We start from the raw sequence: 17,473 nt of genomic DNA, 5'->3' as shown, positions 1-17,473 counted from the left end.
GGACATTGATGGATATGGAGTTTTTGGGTGGTTTAGGTGTGTGGGTGTGGGGGCGGGCTATGGGTTGGGCGAGGGGGGGGTGTTAAGGGTGGTTAGGTTAATGTGGGTGGGGTGGGTGGGGGTATGGGTTGGACGGGGGGTGTTAAGGGTGGTTCGGTTAATGTGGGTGGGGTGGGTGGGGTTTGAGGGTGATTAGGTTAGTGGGTGGGGTGTAAGTGTATGGGTATGGTACACGTATGGGTTGGGATGTGGTAATGAATGGGGTTTAACTAGTTTGGAAAGGGGGAGAACCTCTTTATGTAGTGGGTGGAAGAGAATAGCAGAAGAATCATTAGTAGTAGTAAAAGTAGTAGTAGTAGTAGTAGTAGTAGTAGTAGTAGTAGTAATCTTTTTAGGAGCAGCAAGTAGCGGGCTTTTTTTTTTTCATTGTTACATTTTTTTGTGTGCCTTTGAGCTGCCTCCTTTGCTGTAAAAAAAAGTAGCAGTAGTAGCAGTATTAGTATTAGTATTAGTAGTAGTAGTAGGGGTCATCGGGGAAGCGCCAGTTAGAGAGTATTGACAAGCCGAGTGGATAGAAGGGAGTCAGCGGCGGGCGGCGGGTGGAGAGGCAGCCGTCGGAGTGTCCCTTTGGGCGTGGGTACAAAGGCCCATCTTGCCAGTCTTCCTCTCTCTCCACTACAAGTCCCTGGCCCTTCCCTCCTCTCCTAACCCCCCCCACTAGCTCCCACGCCCTCCCCAAGCCCTCTCCACCCATCAGCGTCTAATCCCCACCTCCCAACTGCTCTTAATCCTTCCTTCCTTCCTTCGTTTCCTTCCTGCTTACAAACCTTGCCTTCCTTCAGCCTCTTTAGACGCAGAAATAAACAGTGCCTTATTCGCGATCCTAACCAGCCCCCAGAAGCCCCCAAGCACCCCTTTAAGCCCCCTCCATCTCCCCAGCAGCCCCTCCCGCCCGAGGAGTCACACAGGGCCCCGTAAATAGCGTCCTTCGGGGGAAATGTGGGAGGTGGCGGCGGCGCTGGTCGACGCCTCACACACTGATAAGAATAATCCAGGCCAGCGTAACAATGGCTGTGTTCTGGGGGGGGGGGAGGAGGAGGAGGAGGAGGAGGAGGAGGAGGGGTGGTTGTTGTTGGGTGGTGGTGTGAGGCAGGGGAGGCGAAAGAGGGTGGAAGGAGGGTTCGTGTGAGAGAGAGAGAGAGAGAGCGAGAGCGAGAGAGAGAACGGGAAGGCAATCGGACAACGAGATACACAGAAACACAAAGAAACAAAGAGAGGAAGAAAGGAGGCGAAGGAGGAGGAAGGGAAAGAACAGAAAGAGAGAAAGAGAGACTTAGAAAGAGAGGAAGGAACAAAGAGGAGCAGGAAAGCGAGGAATATATTTAGAGAAATGAAGGAACAAAGGAAGAAAAAGACAGGGAAAGGAAAAATGGAGGTAGAGAAAGGAAGGATAGAGGGAAGGAAAAAAGAATAGATGAGAAAATAAGAAAATGGAAGAATAGAATCAACTTAGACCTTCTCTCCTGTACCCATCCATCTCCTCTCCCATATCCTCCCCATTCTTATCAACAACCCCATTGAGCCTATTCCCCCATCAACCCCATCTTTAACCCCCCCACACCTTATTCAAACCCTTCCCCCATCAACCCCATCTTTAACCCCAACCCCCAAACTTTATTCAAACCCTTCCCCCATCAACCCCATCTTTAACCCCACCCCATCCTCATTCAAACCCTTCCCCCATCAACCCTCATCCCCTCACCTCATCCTCACACCCCAATACATACCCTATTGAACCCTTGCCTCCCATCAATCCCATACTTAACCAACCCCCCCATAGACCTTAACCTATCCTATTCAACCCTCTCCCCTCCCCTAACCTCACCTAACATCCCTCTTCACCACCTAGCCAGTAGATGTGTTTACCAATCAGCAAACCTAATCTAGCTCCCCACCCTTTCCAATCTTATTCTACCCACACCTCCACACCCACCCTATTGACCCCATTTCTCCCTACCCACAGTCACAGTCACTAACAAACCTAATCTAACTTAATGTAACCTAATCTAACCTTCCACACCCCCACACATACCCTATTCATCCCCTTTCCCCATCCCGCCAATCCCTAACTACCCCCTACTCACAGTCACAAACGCTGCTCCTCGGGCTGTGCTAATTCAGTAACAAACCTAATCTAAGGTAATGTATCCTAATCTAACATCTAACACCCTCACATGTACCCTATTCATCCTCTTTCCCCATCCCCCCTTCACCCAGTATTCACCCCCCTCCCTCCCTACTCAGAGTCACAAACGCCTCTCCTCGGGCTGTGCTAATTCAGTAACAAACGCGCGTGCCGGCTTGGGAGTTTATGAGGTCGAGGTGAACCGTGACCCGGGCAGCGCAACAATAGCCCCATGACTTCCCTGCCTTCCTCCTGCCTCCCCCCGCCTCCCTCTTTCTTCCCTCGCCTCTCTCTACCTTCTCCCGCCTCCCCCTGCCTCCCCCTGCCTCCCCCCGCCCCCCTGACCCCCTGCATTGTGTCCCCGGAGGCATAAACAGGCAACCTCGCAGACAAAAGATACAGTTGTGACAGAGTTTATGGCCTGTCCTGAATAAGCGACTCTGATATCTCCGCCTCTTGTTCCTCCTCATCCTCTCTGTCTGTGTCTGTGTGTCTCTCTCTCTCTCTCTCTCTCTCTCTCTCTCTCTCTCTCTCTCTCTCTCTCTCTCTCTCTCTCTCTCTCTCTCTCTCTCTCTCTCTCTCTCTCTCTCTCTCTTCCTCCACTGCTGTTGTTTCTCTCCATTTGAACGCTTTGTGGTCTACTTCCTCTTCCTCCTTCTCTTCCTTGTTTTCCTCCTCCTCCTCCTCCTCCTCCTCCTCCTCTTGGTGTTGGTGGTGGTGGTGGAAACGGATGTAATCGTGGTGTAGTTTTGATTGTTAAGATTGGTTTAATTTATTTTGGTGGAAATTTTGTTGTGGTTGCGAATGGGAGGGAGAGAAATGGAATTATTATTATTATTATTATTATTATTATTATTATTATTATTATTATTATTATTATTATTATTATTATTATTATTATTATTATTATTATTATTATTATTATTATTATTATTATTATTATTATTATTATTATTATTATTATTATTACCGTTCTCTCTCTTTCTTTTACCTTCTCTTCTATGTTTTGTCCTCTTTCTTTATTTCTTTTTATCCTTTCCATCTCCTCCTCCCTTCCTTCTTTCTTATTAGTAGTAGAATGAACAACAACAACACAGTATTAGCATTAGTATTTGTAGCAGCAATAGTAATCTTTGTGTATAAATATAAAAGAAATTAATATAGAAAAAAATCCCGTCTTCAGAATCAGCAAAAAACAAAACAAAAAAAAAAAACAATAAAAAAGGAAGAGAATAAAAGAAAGGATATTAGACCCGAAAGACAGTTAACGGGATGCCTTTGTCACGGGAGGTCATGTTAGGTCACCCCGAGGTCAGGGAGGTCAGGTAGGGGGTGGGTGGGTGGGGAGTGTCATGGTATTGGCTATTGGGATTACTTTCTCCTCTCCTTAATTTCAGTGATGCTTGGATAACATTTTTCTGTATTTTTTTAGTATATTTATGGATTGTGGATTAGGTATGGTCTTTTTTTGCTGTTCGTTTTCATTTTATTAACTTATTTTTACATATTTATTTTAGTGTGTGTGTGTGTGTGTGTGTGTGTGTGTGTGTGTGTGTGTGTCTTTTAAGTAGGGAACAGTCGAGCATTGTTTCCTTTCCCTGGTAGCATTTACATAACATTCTATTCATCTCTTGCTTTGTTTTCTACGATGTTTTTTTTAGTAAAGTTTGCCTCGAAATTTCCTGATTGTCTTTCTGTCTGTCTGTCTGTCTGTCTGTCTCTGTCTGTGTTGTTTCCAAATAGTCTTATTGTGCCAGTCTGTCTGTATTTCTTTGTCTCTCTGTGTACCTGTGCTTACCTATGTCTGTGTCTCTCTCTGATGGTTGTTTTTTCCCTCTTCCACAGGTTCTCCATCGCTGCGTCCGTTTTTTGTGCGTGTTTTTGTGCGTGTGTTAGTGGAAGACAGAAAACTCAAACGTACTTCACCCTCGCCCCCACGTCCTCACATTTGCGCGTGTCTCCGTCTGTTCCTGCCACGCCCTGCCCCTCCTCCTCCTCTTGTCTTCCTCCTCGTCCCCGCCGCCCCCTTCCAGCGTCGCAGCGATAAGGTAAGACATTAAGAGCTGTTTTTTTTTTAGTTGTTTTCTTAAGCGTTTATGCTCTCGCAGTTTAACTCTTCTTTTTCTTCCATTGTGTGCTTTGTCGTTTTAATTATACGTCCTTAAGTGTTTTTTTTTTTTTTTTAGTGTCGTTTTGCTAAGATTTTGTTTTCGTTTTTTTTTTAGTTGATGCTGGTGGTCTGTTTTTTGTGTGCTTATTTTTTTTCATTATTATCATCCTCATCGTTATCCTCTCCTCCTCCTCCTCCTCATCATCATCATCATCATCGTTATCCTCCTCCTCGTCATCATCATCATCATCATCAAGTTATCGATGTTGTAGGTTTCACAGTACACACACACACACACACACACACACACACACACACACACACACACACACACACACACACACACACACACACACACACACGGAAGCAACAGTTCTGCGCTAACACATTAACCATTCATAAGCTTGGCACCGAGGCGAACATTATTCACACGCTTCAAATGTTATCCACGAATTCTCTTTTGAAGTCTCTCTCTCTCTCTCTCTCTCTCTCTCTCTCTCTCTCTCTCTCTCTCTCTCTCTCTCTCTCTCTCTCTCTCTCTCTCTCTCTCTCTCTCTCTCTCTCTCTCTCTCTCTCTCTCTCTCTCTCTCTCTCTCTCTCTCTCTCTCTCTCTCTCTCTCTCTCTCTCTCTCTCTCTCTCTCTCTCTCTCTCTCTCTCTCTCTCTCTCTCTCTCTCTCTCTCTCTCTCTCTCTCTCTCTCTCGCTCTCTCTCTCTCCTCTCTCTCTCCTCTCTCTCTCTCTCTCTCTCTCTCTCTCTCTCTCTCTCTCTCTCTCTCTCTCTCTCTCTCTCTCTCTCTCTCTCTCTCTCTCTCTCTCTGTGCGTGTGTTTGTGTGTGTGCATCTACTAAATTATACATACACAAAGGTGAGATGAGTTGGTTAAGAGGAAGGAGAGAGATAAAGGAGAGGAGGAGGAGGGAACGCTCAAGCCATTATTCACCCCTTGTGCAACACCTGTACGTTCATGTTTTGCGTATGTGTGTGTGTGTGTGTGTGTGTGTGTGTGTGTGTGTGTGTGTGTGTGTGTGTGTGTGTGTGTGTGTTCATTTGCATGTATATATCTACGTCTTTGCAAGCATCGGAAGGTTATATAAACTAAATTGGATCGGGGAGGAGTAGGGGGACCAAGGGAAGCTAAATCCTCTTATTATCATACCATCTACCTATCCAGTACGTGCTTCCTGTGTTTGAGTGTGTCTTACCTTGTTTGTTTGGAAAGGTGATAGTTGAGAAGGAGCAGAGGTGGGCAAGGCGGCAAGGAAGGAGAAGGAGAAGGTTAGGAAACGTAAAAGCTCTTAAACTGTTATCTACCTGTCCTCTGTGTCCTACCTGTGTTTGTATGTGTCATTTACCTTTGTTTGGAAATGTGTTAGGTGAGAAGGGGAAGGTTAGGGAACGTAAAACCCTTTAAACTATTATCTACCTGTCCTCTGCGTTCTACCTGTGTTTGTGTGTGTCATTTACCTCTGTTTGGAAATGTGTAAGGTAAGAAGGGGAAGGCTAGGGAACGTAGGTTAGGAGAGAGGGGGAAAGTTGGAGAATGCAAAAAAAAGTAATTAACCTGTCGTCTACCTATCATATTCGCCCTATCTGTGTGTGGACGTGTCTACTACCTTGTCTATTTGCAAAGGTAAGACTAGTTAAGGTAAGGATGGATAGGAGGAGGAGGAGGAGGAGGAGGAGGAGGAAAGTGAGGGGAAGAGGGAAGGAAAAAGTCATTAATAGTTTGCTTACCTATGCACTCAATGCTATCTTTGTGTGTGTATGTATGTACCACCAGGTGTTTATGAAGATGGCAATATATAGTCATGGTGTGGGAGGAGGAGGAGGAAGAGGAGGAGGAAAGGGAGATGAAGAGGGAAGGAAAACTCATTAACAACTTGCTTACCTATCCACCCAACGTTACCTGTGTGAATATATGTATCTCCAACCAGGTGTTTACGAAGGTGGGACTAGAAATGGTGTGGGAGGAGGCGGAGGAAAGGGAGAGGAAAAGGGAAGGAAAACTCATTAACAACTTGCTTACCTATCCACCCAACGTTACCTGTGTGGATATATGTATCTCCAACCAGGTGTTTACGAAGGTGGGACAAGTAATGGTGTGGGAGGAGGAAGAGGAAAGGAGAGGAAAAGGGAAGGAAAACTCATTAACAACTTGCTTACCTATCCACCCAACGTTACCTGTGTGGATATATGTATCTTCAACCAGGTGTTTACGAAGGTGGGACTAGTTATGGTGTGGGAGGAGGAAGAGGAGGAGGAAAGGGAGAGGAAAAGGGAAGGAAAACTCATTAACAACTTGCTTACCTATCCACCCAACGTTACCTGTGTGAATATATGTATCCCATCCAGGTGTTTACGAAGGTGGGACTAGTTATGGTGTGGGAGGAGGAAGAGGAGGCGGAAAGGGAGAGGAAAAGGGAAGGAAAACTCATTAACAACTTGCTTACCTATCCACCCAACGTTACCTGTGTGAATATATGTATCCCATCCAGGTGTTTACGAAGGTGGGACTAGGAATGGTGTGGGAGGAGGCGGAGGAAAGGGAGAGGAGAGGAAAAGGAGGGAGAAAACTCATTAAACTTACCCTATCCACCAACATTACCTGTGTGAATATTACGAAGGTGGGACTAGTTATGGTGTGGGAGGAGGAAGAGGAGGAGGAAAGGGAGAGGAAAAGGGAAGGAAAACTCATTAACAACTTGCTTACCTATCCACTCAACATTACCTGTGTGAATATATGTATCTTCAACCAGGTGTTTACGAAGGTGGGACTAGGAATGGTGTGGGAGGAGGCGGAGGAAAGGGAGAGGAAAAGGGAAGGAAAACTCATTAACAACTTGCTTACCTATCCACTCAACGTTACCTGTGTGAATATATGTATCCCATCCAGGTGTTTACGAAGGTGGGACTAGGAATGGTGTGGGAGGAGGAAGAGGAGGCGGAAAGGGAGAGGAAAAGGGAAGGAAAACTCATTAACAACTTGCTTACCTATCCACCCAACGTTACCTGTGTGAATATATGTATCTCCAACCAGGTGTTTACGAAGGTGGGACTAGAAATGGTGTGGGAGGAGGAGGAGGAGGAGGGCAGAGAGGGAGAGGGAGGGGAAATCAAAAGTCATTACCGTGTTTAATTTATTGGTAAGGACAAAGCCTCGGTCGGTAGGTTCGCCCGATTAATATGTAATTTCACAAACACCAACTCGCGCGCAACATCTTTTGGGTCATGATTCCGAAACAAGATATTAATTTGTCGAACGCCCGCGAGCTTTGTGTGTGTAATGAATATATTGAGGTTATGAGTTGGTGTCGGACGGGGAGAGGGAGGCGTTGGGGGAAGCAGAAGGGCCGGAGGGGTATGATAACAAAGGGAGAATGGCTAGGGAGAGAGGATGAGAGAAGTATAACCAGTGATGAATGGAGAGGAATAGGGGATAGATGGTTTGAATGGGCAGGAAAAGGGGATAGGTTGCTTGAGTGGGGAAGAAATGGGGATAGATAAGGGGATGGTTACTGGGGAAGGAGTTGAGAGAGAACGAGTTGAGGATAGCTGTAAGGGAGTTGGGAGAAATGGAGGAGAGGTGAGGGGTAGTGAGGGAGTGAGTTAGGGAGAGAGAGAGAGAAGGAAGGAGGGAGGAAAGGAGGAAAAGAGGGAAGAATTATGTAAGATGGAGGTTATAAAAAAAAGAAAAAAGAAATAGGTACGATTCGTGACAAGGGAAACTGAACTAATTTTATAATATTCCAATTACCGACGATATTAGCGTTAATGAAATATCTGTAAGAGCAGTAATGATAATAGTAACAGTGATTAGAATAAGAAATAATAATAATAGCTTAAAATAAACACACTTGATGGCTCGGAGTATTTTTGCTTGTTCTGTATTTGTTTTTATTGTATTCTGTAACGATAATTTACGCCATTATCTCTATTCCCTCTTTCGCTCTCACGTAAATTTTCCCCTCGTGTTCCTCCCCTTCATCATCGCTATCTTTGTCCTCCTCCTCGTTCACCTTCCTTCCCTCTTTCTCTCCTTTTCTCGCCGCCCTCTGTTTGCTTCCCCTTAACTTTGCCTCGTTTTTCTTGTTTCCTTCACTTCTTTCATCTCTTCCTTTTTTTCTCTTTCTCAAACTTCTTCGTCTGCGTCTTCTTCGTCTTCGTCTCCTTTGTCCTTCTTGTCCTCATACCACTCTTCGCCGCCCTCCTTTATATCCTCCTCCTCCTCCTCCTCCTCCTCCTCCTCCTCCTCCTCCTCGTGCAGGAACTCTGTTATTTGTGTGTTGACAAAGGCGAGGCGCTGTTGCCGCTTCTGGTGCTCGCCCATAAACTTGACTTATAACCTCATGACTGAGTGTTCTCCTCCTCCTCCTTCTCCTTCTCTTCCTCCTCCTTCTCCTCCTTCTGCAGTAGTTCCTCTCCTTTATGCCTCCTTCCCCGTTTTCATTCCTTTCTCTTGTTTCCTCTTTCCTCCCTAGTTTCTTCTCCTGCTCTCTGACTCACTCTCTCCTTCTTCACCGTCTCTCCCTCTTCCTCTCGCCCTCCCTTTTTTGCCCGGCTCCTCTCACCTCACCGCACCCGTCTTCGTTAGTTCTCGCTTGTCTTCCCGCGCCTCCATCGTGGCTGTATATTCCGCCCTCGGCCCTCGCTGCCTGCTCTATTGTGAAGGGCGGGGGCCGGGTTTAGTAGCGTTTCTGTCTGTGTCTGTCCGTGTCTGTCTACCTGTTTGTTTGCCTGTCTCTCTCTCAGTAATGAAACGCGGCATTGTGCTACCGTAGAGTTTACCAGCCATTGTGATATTTGTTTTGCTTTTTAAATCTATTGTTTTATTTTACGTTATTTTTCTCTTAACTAAATATGTATTCATACCTTTCAATCAAGCTCGTTCCTTATCGATTCTAATACAAATAATAGTAATAAGAATACCACAGCCACTGCTTTTATATAGTTATTATTATTATTATTATTATTATTATTATTATTATTATTATTATTATTATTATTATTATTATTATTATTATTATTATTATCATCTCTATTATTTTTCTTATTATCATACTTGAATTTTTATTATCTTGCAGCTCGTTAGAGTTCTTATATTGATGATCTTTGTAATAATAATGATAAAGATGATAAAAATAATAATGATAATGTCACACGAGTAACACTAATGACTAATAATAATAATAATAATAATAATAATAATAATAATAATAATAATAATAATAACAATAGTAATGACAGTTCCCAACACTTCACTTTATCCTGTCACCTCTCCCTCTCCTCTCCCTCTCTCTCTCCCTCTTTTTGTCCCGTCGTCCCATTCCGCGTCGTTCCCTCCCTCTCCCCTCCTTCGTATGGCCCTATTCCAACTTCGGTCATGGTTTGGTTGGGGAAGCGAGAGAATAGTTTGTTTGGAGAACAGTCAACGAATTCACTCTCGTCTCCCCTCCCTTCAGTTTTTCCTCCTTCCTTCCTTCCTTCCGTCCTTCGCTTCCCTTCTTCTTTTGCTCTTTCTTTGCCCATTATCCTCACCCTTTCTTCACGTCCTTCTTTCCTTTCCCCTTCTCTTTGTATAACGCCAAAAGTTCTCTACATCTTACTCTCTTTTTCCTCTTTGTTATTATTTTTTTTTTACCATTGTTTTTCCCTTCCTTTCTTTTATCGAACTCTTCTGTTCTTGTGTCTAGCTGTAACGCTTTCTCTCTCTCTCCTTTCTTCCTTTCTTCTATCCTTTTCTCTTCACTTTCTTTTTCTTTTCTTCCTTCCTCTTCTATCTTGCCATCACATCTCTCTTCATTTCTCCTCCTTTCTTCTTCGCTTCCCATTTTCTGGTTCTCTTCTGGAAATAATTTACATGCATTTTAGTCTGTTCTCAGATGTGTGTGTTCTTTTCATGCATATCCTCCCATTATCCTCTTCGTTTATTCACCTCCTTTGTCATGTCCTTTTTCTCGCGTTTCTTTGGCTGTCACGCAAGTTTGCTTTTTTTCCTTCTCTCTCTGGCTCGGGTTTTACGTAAATTTCCTTTGTATTCTAATTCCCTCATTTCAATTTTTGCTCGGCTGTCTTCGCTCCATTTTCCTCCTCAAGTCGTCGTATTTGGAGCATTTCTCATCTCGCTCTCATTTAACTCATTGCTCGCCCGCCCACCGCTAATTCCTTCCTCGTTTTGTTTCTTTGTGTTTCTCCTTCAGTCCATGGCCCTGTCTGATCCTTCTTGCCTGGCCTTCCTTTCCCAACACTTTCCTCTATCCCGTCCATTGTTCATTCTCTCTCCCTTTCCCTCTCTCTTTGTCCTGTCGTCCCATTCCACTTCTTTTCCTCCCTCTTCCTTCCGTCCCTTCGCATTCCTTCCTTCTTAGCTGTTCACCTTCCCTTCCATTCTCCTTGACTGTCTTTCTTCCTTACCTTCCTTTCCCTTAATTGCTTACTTTTTCCCTACCTTTCCTGTTACCTCTTCTCCTTACCTACCTTTGTCCTAACGTTTTTCTTCAATCCATCGATGTTTTTGCCTTTGTCTGATCATTTTCTTCCCTTGCCTTCCTTCCCTACCTTTCTCCTTAACTGCCTTTCTTCATTTCCTTCTTCCCTTCCCTCTTACCTTCCTCCCTGCCACCTCTCATTACCTACCCTTTTCCTTACCTAATTATCTTCTTGCCTGTATCTTAGCCTGCCTATCTGATTGCTTTCCCTCCCTTTCTTCCTCCTTACCTCCATTTCTGCTTACCTTCCTCCTTACTTCCCCTACTTACCTCCTCTGCTTACCTAGTTAACAACACCTTTCCTTACCTTTCCTTACCTATCTCACTACCTTCCCTCCCTTTCTTTCTCCCTTCGTTCTTATCTCCTTCCATCTCTCCCTGTTTTCCTGTCTACCTCCAGCATCTCAAACTATCTATTTACCGTCCCTCTCTTCCTTCTTTCCTTTCTCTCTTTCTCCTTATCTACCTCCTTCCATCTCCCCCTCCTTACCTACCTACCTACTCTCTCTCCTTCCCCTCCTCCCTCCCTTCGTCCCAGGTGTCGGTTAGAATTAGTTGAAGAGGAAAAATTACGTATTCAAAGAGGAGGAGGAGGAGGAGGAGGAGAGATGGGGGAGCAGAAAGGGAAATATGTGGAAGGAAAGGGTTAAAGGAGAAGGAAGAAGAGGAAGAGGAGGAGGAGAAAGAAGAGGAAGAGGCTGAGGAGGAGGTCTAAAACTTGCCCATCTCAGCCCCAAGTAATTTTTGGGGCGATAAGGCACTGGTGGAGGTTTTTATAATTTAATCGCAAAAGAACGTGATTATTCTCAAACTTTTGCCAAATATTCTGGACGAGGCGATTGCGAAAAGAAGAGAAGGAGGAGGAGGAGAAGGAGGAGGACAGGGAGGAGGAGGAGGAGGAGAAATGTTCGACTAAAAACCTGCGGAGGAAGATGGAGGAAGATAAGCGGCCGAGGGAAAGAAATAGATTGGCTTCAGGACATTACTTAGGAGAAGGATAAGACGCGGCACAAAGAGCAACTAAAAATGGCGCCAAAGTTAAATCTCACGTGAAAGTAACAGCATTAAAGGAGGAGGAGGAGGAGGAGGAGGAGGAGGAGGAGGAGGTGGAGGGGGAGGAGGAGGGAAAAATGTGTAGTGTAAAGTCAATTATAAAAAGTGTTGTTGTTAATGGAAGTTGGAGAGAATTAGGAGGAGGAGGGAGGGAGGACAGGGGGCCATCTCATAATAGCCAGACGGAAACTAAACTAAAATAATAATAATAATAATGATACTACTACTACTACTACTACTACTACTACTACTACTACTACTACTACTGCCACTACAATAATAATAATGATGATAATAATAATAATAATAATAATAATAATAATAATAATAATAATAATAATAATAATAATAATAATAATAATAATAATAATAATACAGTAAATAGTAGAATAGATAATAGCAAAATAGAAACAATATTATCACCGTTTATAATAGTACAAATTATTATAACACTTTTTTTTCATTAATTAATCCCAGCTAAAGATAATTCATGAGATAATTTTTCATAGCTGTGAATACATGTGTGTGTTTGTGTGTGTGCGTGTGTTTGTGTGTGTGTGTGTGTGCGCGCGCTCCCACGCGTATGTGTATTTTACATCGCGTGTTGAACTGTATACGCATGAAAATTAGATTAACAGCAATACAATTTATCCATTTTTGAATACCCCTCCCATGGCCCCCTCAACCGCCCCCCCACCACACACACACACACACACACACACACACACACACACACACACACACACACACACACACACACACCCTGGTAAAAACACAGAAGTAATTAACGCCTCTGAACTGAACTCAATTAATTCGATCATCCGAACCAGCTGTCCGGAAGGGGGAGGCTCGTTAGCGAAGGAAGGGGAAGGGAAGGGAGGAAGGGGCAAGATGCGGGTGAAGGGAGGGGAGGGGAGGGGGGAGAGGGTGGGGGCAGAAGGGAGGAAAGAGGGAGGGAGGAAGAGGGGAAGATAAGGGTTAGTAGAAGGGAGGGGTATGAGGGGGATAGGAGGAAGGGGGTAAGGTGTAAGATGCGGGTGAGGGGAAGGGGAGGAGGGGAAGAGGATGAGGGGAAGGGAGCAGAAGGGAGGGAAGAGGTAGAGGCGATAGAGAAATAATGAAAGGGGGAGGGAAGGAGGGAGGGAGGGGTCAGATGCGGGTTAGGAATGGAAGGAATAGGAGGAGGAGGAGGAGGAGGAGGGAGCTGTTGCAGGGGATGTATGGAAAAAAAAATAAAAAAGAATCGTGGATGAAAGGAAAAGGGAATGTAAAAATGTAAAAGGTGTGTGTGTGTGTGTGTGTGTGTGTGTGTGTGTGTGTGTGTGTGTGTGTGTGTGTGTGTGTGTGTGTGTGTGTGTGTGTGTGTGTGTGTGTGTGTGTGTGTGTGTGTGTGTGAGATTGGAGTTCATTGATTGGGATATCTTTGTTTTGTTCCCTCTCAAACCTAATTATAATAATGATGATAATAATAATAATGATAAGAAATAAAAAAAAGTTTGCATCATCACTAAAAAGAAAACAGAAAACAACAACAACAACAACAACAACAATTAGAAACAACTGCTAAAAAAACAAACTAAGTACCAAAAAAAAAAAAACAGCTTCAGAAACAACAGAAAAATATACTAACAACAACAACAACAACACGCACCATCATCATCATCATCATCAGGCTTTTAATTATCTAGTGATCAATTGAGTCAGTGAACCAAAATGAGCCGAACCGAAATTAAAATGTCGCCGAAATTTCTTTTATTCTTTGAGGTCAAAGTCTGGATTTTTTTTTTTGGCGTTTTTTTTTAACAGATTTTTTTTTTGACCTGCCTTTGATAGGAAGTGATTTTTTGTTTGTTTTTTCCCTCCTTTTTTTGTGTGTGTTCCCGTGTGTGTGTGTGTGTGTGTGTGTGTGTGTGTGTGTGTGGAGGGGAAGTGGGTAAAAAAATTATTTCTAGTTTTTTTTTGTGTGTAATCGAACGTAACCTGCATTCACGAGTAAATTGATTTGAGTGACTTTGTGATAAGCTTCGTTATATGCGTGTTTTTTTTTGTATATATATTTTTGTTGTTGCATAAATTACCTGCAGATAATCACTAAAATACATGGATAGATAAAAATGTAGATAGATAGAGAAATGATGGAATATAATAAAAGAATAGGAGAAAAGGAAATGAGAAGAGAGAAAAGAGAGATTATATATAGAATGGGAAGGATAAGGAAGAGAATAACAAAACGTAAACAGAAAAGATAGATAAATAGATACATAAGCAGGTAAATAGACAGAGATGATCGAAAATAAACAGAAAGGAAGAATGCAGAAAAAAGTAATGAGAGAGAGAGAGAGCAGAGAGAGCAAGAGTAAGGTTAGATATGCTTTAGTTGGTTTACGAGAAAGAAGATAAATAATAGAGACTGTTTTAGGATATTGTTAATTAAATGTAAAAGTGTTGAGTTTGGGTAAATAACTGTGACGGATGAGAAGGCGTATTATCATGGGATATCTTTTAATTACTTGCATCACTAAAATAAATTACATCGTTGTCGAAAAAAAAAATATTCCGGAAGTTAAAATCATCACTACCACCACCATCACCACCACCACCACCACCATTACCACCATCATCATCATCATCACCACCATCACCACCATCACCTTCATCATCACCATCATCATCATATCGCCCCCATCATCACCATCATCACAATCAACACCAAACACAATAGGAGTAATATTAGAATCGATAACCACAACACTGCAACAGAATAACATTAATAAATAGTTTTTCTGATGGTCGCTCGGGGTGCAATTCACAATCAGCCTGACCACCACCACCGCCACCACCTCTGGCAACGTTGAGTCAAGACAGAGAAGCCGCAGTGATGGAAAACTTTGCTTGCGTCTTGTGGTCACGGATTCAGTGTTGGGAATGTAACAGTCTGGGTAAAGGAGACAGGTGATCATTTTTGCTCTCATTTCAGGTAAAAAATCTAAATGTTTCGTGTAATTGCAAATATCCCAAGTATTTTAACGATGCTTAACTCCTCTTTCGCCTCAGCAGTGAATGGGTACCAGGTATTAATCGGGGGTTGTGTCCCGTCTCCTGGGGTCTGTTCCCTACTCCTATAATTCCTTCCCCTTCTGTCTCTCTCTCCGGCATGTGACCACAGATGTTGCGCCGACTAAACGAAACTTTCCAACTTTCCTCTTTCGCCTACTCCTCGTTATCTTTTTCCAGGTCTACCTCCTTCTCTTTTCCTCCTCCTCCTTCTCCTTCCTTCCTTTTTATCATCCTCCTCCTTTCCTCCTCTTCCTCCTCCTCCCTTTCCTTTTATCCCTCTCCTCCTCGTTCTCTTTTTCCAGGTCTACCTCCTTCTCTTTTCCTCCTCCTTCTCCTTCCTTCCTTTTTATCCTTCTCCTCCTTTCCTCCTCTTCCTTCTCCTCCCTTTCTTTTTATCCCCCTCCTTAATCTTTTCTTCTCTATATTTTCTTCTTTCTCCTTCTCTTCGTCCTCTTTTACCATCTCGTCCTTCTTCTTTTTCCCTTCTTCTCCTCGTCCATTTCCATCACTTCCTCTTCAATCCTCTATTCCTCTTCTTTATCTCTTCTTCTTCTTCCTCCTCCTCCTCCTCCTCGTCAAGTTCTTCTTCTCCTCTTCAATCTTTTCCTCTTCTCTATCTCATCTTTCCTCTCCTTCTCCTTTAAGGTATATCAACATGGCATTTCTTTCATTTTTCTTCATTATAGCTACAAGAGATAAACGTTCCCATCTCATTACAAATACACCAATTATTTTAACGTTCCATAACTGTCCGTGCATTCTACACCGGCGGGTATCAGGCCACACCGACTGTCTATTACTTTACATAATCAACGGCAAATATTGAAGCAAAACAGAGCCAGCCGTCATGAGAAAGTTATTATATTTAGGCACAAACAGGGCAACTATGATATCCGCGAACTGAGTGATGGGATGGTTGAGCAGCGAAAACAGAGCCGCGCTTGTCAATATATCTGTTCAAACAACGCCGAATGCTGGCCGCTCATATTTCGTAAACACCGCAGTTTTGAAGCTGTTATTTGCCTTGTTTCATACGGGTCCGGCTCCACGCGGCCATGATTGTGTTTGCACTCTCATGATTCGGTTTTATTTATTTAGTTTTTATTTCCAGATACGTTATGGCGACGCGAAATGGCTGGGTATGTAGTCGTTATTGCGTTTTTCAGAGTAATATTTTTTTTTATTCTTTTCGTCCCATATACATCGAGAGGCTCAGATCCGTTTTTAGCAGCGAGTGACGTCGTGCTACAGAGAGAATTGGAGAGTGATACAAACGCGACCGAAAGAGTTGCGTATAAAATGTAATGAAAGAAAAAAACATACGCACACGATGAACGAACTCGCGTATAAAGAATTAAAAAGCTTCCGTAATTTGTCATGTTCCGTCTCCCTCTTTTTTTTTTACTCCACTTCCTACGCATCAATCTCCGTGTCTGTATCCGTCTGTCCGTGAATAAAAGGTTTTCCGTATTAAAAAAAGTCTCTCTGTGCATTAAAAGGAAAAGGCTTCATATCTATCTCGTATAAAATTATCATAAAACAATCTGATTAGAATTTTAAACGCGAATGCATTCATTTCATCTTAGGTCAACCGGAAGAGTCTGCATCGAGTCTGCCATTCCAGGGGGATAGATGGATGGATAGATAGATAGATAGAGAAGGGGATAGTTTATTTGACAGATAGAGACGGAGTGTGTGTGTGTGTGTGTGTGTGTGTGTGTGTGTGTATGTGTGTGTGTGTGTGTGAGGGATAACAAGACAGACAGACTAACAGACAGTCGGCTTTGAGAGGATGCCACCTACACGCACACACACACACACACACACACACACACACACACACACACACACACACACACACCCACACACACACACACACACACACACACACACACACTCTCTCTCTCTCTCTCTCTCTCTCTCTCTCTCTCTCTCTCTCTCTCTCTCTCTCTCTCTCTCTCTCTCTCTCTCTCTCTCTCTCTCTCTCTCTCTCTCTCTCTCTCTCTCTCTCTCTCTCTCTCTCTCTCTCTCTCTCTCTCTCTCTCTCTTTAATACAGAGCCTCTCTCTCGATCTCTCTCTCTCTCTCTCTCTCTCTCTCTCTCTCTCTCTCTCTCTCTCTCTCTCTCTCTCTCTCTCTCTCTCTCTCTCTCTCATTCACCCAAACACACACACACAGATACTCTCACACTTTCTCTCTATCTATCTGTCTATATTGCGTGTGTTTGTGTGTGAATATGTGTGTTCAATGTATTTTCTTTTTGACTCACAGATGATCACCAAAGATTATGCATATTTAATCCTATTGGGGCTTATTTTTTGTGTGTGTACGTGCTCACTGTCGCTGTGTGTGTGTGTGTGTGTGTGTGTGTGTGTGTGTGTGTGTGTGTGTGTGTGTGTGTGTGTGCGTGTGGTCGTTTTACTTTTACGTGCATGTGTGTGTGTAGTCTCCTAATGTTGTTTCTTTTGTTACCATTTCATTCTTCCTGTCTCTCTCTTCATTCTATCTCCACAATCCTTCTAATCTTTACTCCTTTACTTCTCCTCTTTTTTTCCTCATTCCAACCTTTCTCCGATACCAAGGT

General features: G+C 43.4%; 1 long non-coding RNA gene across 1 annotated transcript in view; it reads left to right on the top strand.

Moving 5' to 3' along the window:
- Positions 1 to 17,473, top strand: part of LOC126984174 (uncharacterized) — a 66,846-nt gene that overhangs the window by 29,200 nt on the left and 20,173 nt on the right. Inside the window, exon 3 of the long non-coding RNA XR_007736456.1 lies at positions 4,031 to 4,233. This is a non-coding gene — a long non-coding RNA (uncharacterized LOC126984174). The remainder of the gene's footprint in view (positions 1 to 4,030; positions 4,234 to 17,473) is intronic.

Source organism: Eriocheir sinensis, chromosome 56 (assembly GCF_024679095.1).
Source record: "Eriocheir sinensis breed Jianghai 21 chromosome 56, ASM2467909v1, whole genome shotgun sequence".
Classification (NCBI taxonomy): Eukaryota; Metazoa; Arthropoda; class Malacostraca; order Decapoda; family Varunidae; genus Eriocheir; species Eriocheir sinensis.
The sequence above is the reverse complement of the archived record's forward strand: the minus strand, read 5'-3'. Positions and strand labels throughout refer to the sequence as shown.